The following is a 4476-nucleotide window of genomic DNA, read 5'->3' as shown; positions in this document are numbered from 1 at the left end:
CTATGTAAAGAAAACAAAACAGCTGTAGAGAGATGATTTATGAAACATGAAGTGTTACCTATCATCCCCCAAAGCACAGGAAACATTAAGAGCTAATACTTCCTTTGCTTATGGTTGATTTTCTTTTAACATATTTGTAGATTTTTTTAAAAGTCAAATTTCGACTGCAAATACTGAAAGAACATTTCTACACTAAATTAAAGTTTAAAGCAGTGTACTAGCACACAAAATGTAAAAAAAAAAAAAAAAATAGGCATGTGCTTAGAATTTTCACTTGTAGCTTAGGCAGTAAAACACTGTAGCCAAACTGTTTAGAATTAGGCTAACAATAAAAAACCCTTATGAATAATGTCCAGAGTTTAGAGAACATAAATTTTATAAGTAATAGTCTTTCTGCATGGCATTCTTTGCAAGAAGTGTAGAGCATTGCCAGAGATGGCAACCCAGGTTCCTACGCATTTGATTTAAATCAAGAAATGGCAGCGTAACCAAACCAGCAGGTCTTTTTAAAGCATTTTAAAATTATTTTTCATCTTCAAAATTTTAGAAAAAGGAAATTGTGCCAATCCAAGAGCTAAACTAACCCAAGATTTCTATTTATTGCTTTGCTGTTTAGAGATTTATATGCCCCACTGAAACTGTCAAGCTGAAATGTTGGCAACCTTGAATAAGCTCAGCACTTTCAGGACAACTTTTCTTTAGGGATATATTGAGAAGAAAAACCTGATTTCTTATTATTAAAATAACATAACAGCTCCATAGAGCTGAAGCTGTAGACTACAACTCCAGATCATAAAAAAATCCATTCGTTATTTTAACCTCTGTTGAAGTTAACTCATCCTGAATTTGTATGCGGATAACACCCAAGATTTAACATACCGAATCAATACGTATGGTTCCCAATGACTCCTAGCAGCTCTTTTAAAACAAACCAACCAGTTCAATCACTCTATTTAGGGGTCAAATTATGGTCTGGCATGCATGATGTGTTAAATAAATACAGAACAAGAAAATTCTCTTTGCTGGGTGCTAATTTTGCCTCTCGCTCCTCCCCATGTGTGGGTGGTGGGACAGGTAGTGGGGAACCAGCCAGTCCTGCACAGGGCAGCCCAGCAGTACCAGCTTGGGGAAACACAGAAGATGACCCACCAGGAACAACGTCACCAAGGATGGTTCTTCAGCATTGTTTCAAACATAATAGTTTAAAATAAATGTATGAATGCTGAAGTATGAATGGCAGGAATAAGAGAAGCCCTGTATGTCCTGTAGGCCAAATCCCTCTGGAAACTTTTGCAAATCCCCGTTCTTTCAGCAGGGTTTATACTCCAGCATAGCTGTACTTTTTAGTTTTCTAAATTAAACTGCTGTCTTCACACATATTCAGCAGCAGGCATGGGGTCTCCTACGGTCAAGGGTTCCCTTCTCCCACCGACTTCCAGGGAAACTGGATCGCTCTCTCCTCCCACTCCTTACGAAAACTCCAGCTTGAAGCTTTAAAACTAAAGACTTCCAATAGTTTATCTCCACGGAATATAAAACTTTTAAATGGCTTCCCTTTCTTAAGGCAGATGACAGGAGGGAGTTTGGGGTATGGCTTGTTTTCCACATTTCCTCCATACGCAGAGCAACACTTGACAGTATGGTGTTGCAGTGACACAGAGATGTCTACGACACTTGGCCTTCAGTCTCACACTCCAACAACTTGCACAACCAGGACATAAGGAGGCCTCACAGGGACCGTATGTCTTACCATATGGTCTTCACCACCCCCGGAAGGAAGCTCTGGGGGTTTCCGAGCAATAGGTTAGTATACCTAGAGGGAGCAAGTCCAGAGAAGGCAGAAAGACCATCTGCAGACACAACGGCACGTGCTGGTGCAGCTACCAGGAGCTGGCTGCGAGGCATGGCAAGAGGCTAAAGCTCAGCATGTTTTTTTGCAGTGACGCTGTTTAAAGACTAAAGGTAAGACTCAGTCCAAATCTGAACACTCCCAGAGGGATTTATCAAACTTCTTCCATCTCTAAGGGGTGCAATTATAATATCGTACAGAAGTGGCTTTCACAATGCAGAAGCTTGCTGGTCTAACACACCTTTCAGTTTTTCCAACTTGTAAAAATGAAATTATTCCTGCTTAAGCTAAGCTCATCACCACATCGCTGTCTTTTTGACTACTCAATTGTGGTTTTTTTTAAGGGCAATACATTTACTTATTTTAGAGGATATAAATTCAAAGAGATGCAAGAAATAGGTGGCACTTTTTTGAAGGATTTTGTAAAGCTGAGTTCTATTGCAAAAGCTTCAGGTTTATCCTGAAACTTCAGTCAACAGTTGGGATGGGCTACAAAAGCAGAAATGTTACTAGAAGAGACAGGAAGGCTCACTGAAGCCAACTGTTGATTCTGCGTGGCTTTCTAATGTGATTTCCACACGCATATTGTGCTTTTGAAGGTGTGGTTTTAACCACACAGTGAATATACAGTGGGAAATGCAGAGCTCAAGCTACTTGGAAGAGTTTGTATCAATGCCAAACAAAAAAACCACAATTACACTAAATAGCCTCTCCTCTACTGAACGTTAGCTGGAGCTTTTTGTCATGTCACCACTCTATATTCAGTTGTAAACCTGTTTCCCTATAAAATTTAGAAACAATGAAAGTGGACAGTCTGTCTTAGTAAGATGCTAATCATTCCTATCTTCAAACAGTATTAAAGTCATTGTTAAATGAGTATATATCTCTTCCTGATGCAATCACATACAATACATATGATATAATCAGCAGTGAAGTCTGAAATGTTTTAGAAAATGTAAAGCATTAGACAAATGAACATTAGGGTTTTTTGCAAAGACAAATGGGGATTCTTGCCAATTTTCTGTGAAGAATCTTTAAGTGTCTTGATTCAGTTTTATGTATTCCTTCGTGAGAGTAGCAGTCAGCTGAACACAATTCTTTCCCCATAATACTTGTCATGCATATCTAAATGACTATTAGAGAAAAAGCACACAATAAAAGGTAAATATCATATCTTACATCAAATAGATATTATGATAATTTGGAGAACACTGCTCATGACCAACAGAGATTTCTGATTGAACTATATGCTGTAGGATTGGCAAAAAGTAATTACAGGAGATATCTGAAGATATCTCTTGAAAGAGATATTAGCAGAAAAATTTGTAATTTAATAATAATCTTTTCCTTAGTTATTGTTATCATAGCTTCACAAAGCCCTCACAGGCTGGGCTCTTGCTTCTCGGTATTTCCTAACCTGAAATTGATGGTAATTGATGCCTAGGCAAAACGTGAGGTTGTACAGCATACATACAGGCATACAGTTTGGACACAGATGTGTGTAAGTAAGTACAACGTGTATAAATAACATGTTGCAAAGAAACAAAATGTCCATCACACATTTTGGCCATTAGATATCAAATTCCTGGGGGAGATCAGGTAGCAGGAGAGAATAGGAATGTATATTCCCTTTGAAAAGAAAAGCTCTGTTGGAGTCTTCATTTTCTCAGTTATACTCCGATCCAAAAGAGAAAAGGAATACTGCTAAATCAGTTCTTTCTATCAGGCTCAACAAATGATGTGGCTTCACAGTACAAAAGGAAGCAGGAATAATTTGTCTCATGTTTTAACTTTACACAAGGTATGTATAGAATCCAACCAGGATTTTCAGGAACTGAAAAACCGAACCAAGTTTTAGCTCAAGATTTGTGACTGTGACAGCTTATATAATTGGTGAAAAATAGAGCTGTTCTTTAGAAAGGTAACCTATTGCAAAATAGAGATCTTCCAATTAAAAAACCAAAGCTCTCCAGTAGTCTTTACATGAAGTGCTGTCAAACATGGAGACTCATCCAGACTTCAGCACTGAGGGCAGGTAAAAGAAAAACGATGAATTGGCTAAGTACTTTCCAGTAGACTTTGTGCTTCTAGGAGAGAAAATAATTTAGTGTTTCTGAGTAACAATTTTTCTGAATAACTGAGAAGGGTTGGGGAATAAAGAGTTTAGCACAGCAGGCAGTCTGATGAACAGTGGACTTGATCAAAGTTGTTCAGAAGTTAAATGCACTGTCATTAAAAAGCTAAATGTACTGTCATTCATTCCAAAATAATTAATCAAATTAGAAGAGTTCATTAGTGTGTGGTAGTTGGCTTCTGCCAAAACACCCTGCTGCTTAAATATGAGATTTAATTGAGATGTATTAAAATTATTTTCTAAAAGAGGGAGTACAAGGAAATCCTTGTCATGTATTTGGTATAAGCATCATCAAATTGTTTTTCTTGCAAATCTGTAATGCTTCATTATCCTTATTCCTTTAAAAAAAAAAGTTAAAGAACAATTTGGCATTTTGAATACATTAATACAGAGCAGCCAGGTCACCCAAAAAAATCAACTAACCTCCAAAATCCTAACTATCCAACAACCAGGAGTGAGAAAAGAGAAGGTATGGGGGAGGATGGGGAAACTC

Source organism: Phaethon lepturus, unplaced genomic scaffold (genome assembly GCF_000687285.1).
Source record: "Phaethon lepturus isolate BGI_N335 unplaced genomic scaffold, ASM68728v1 scaffold888, whole genome shotgun sequence".
NCBI classification, from domain to species: domain Eukaryota; kingdom Metazoa; phylum Chordata; class Aves; order Phaethontiformes; family Phaethontidae; genus Phaethon; species Phaethon lepturus.
This window is presented reverse-complemented; position numbering follows the sequence as displayed.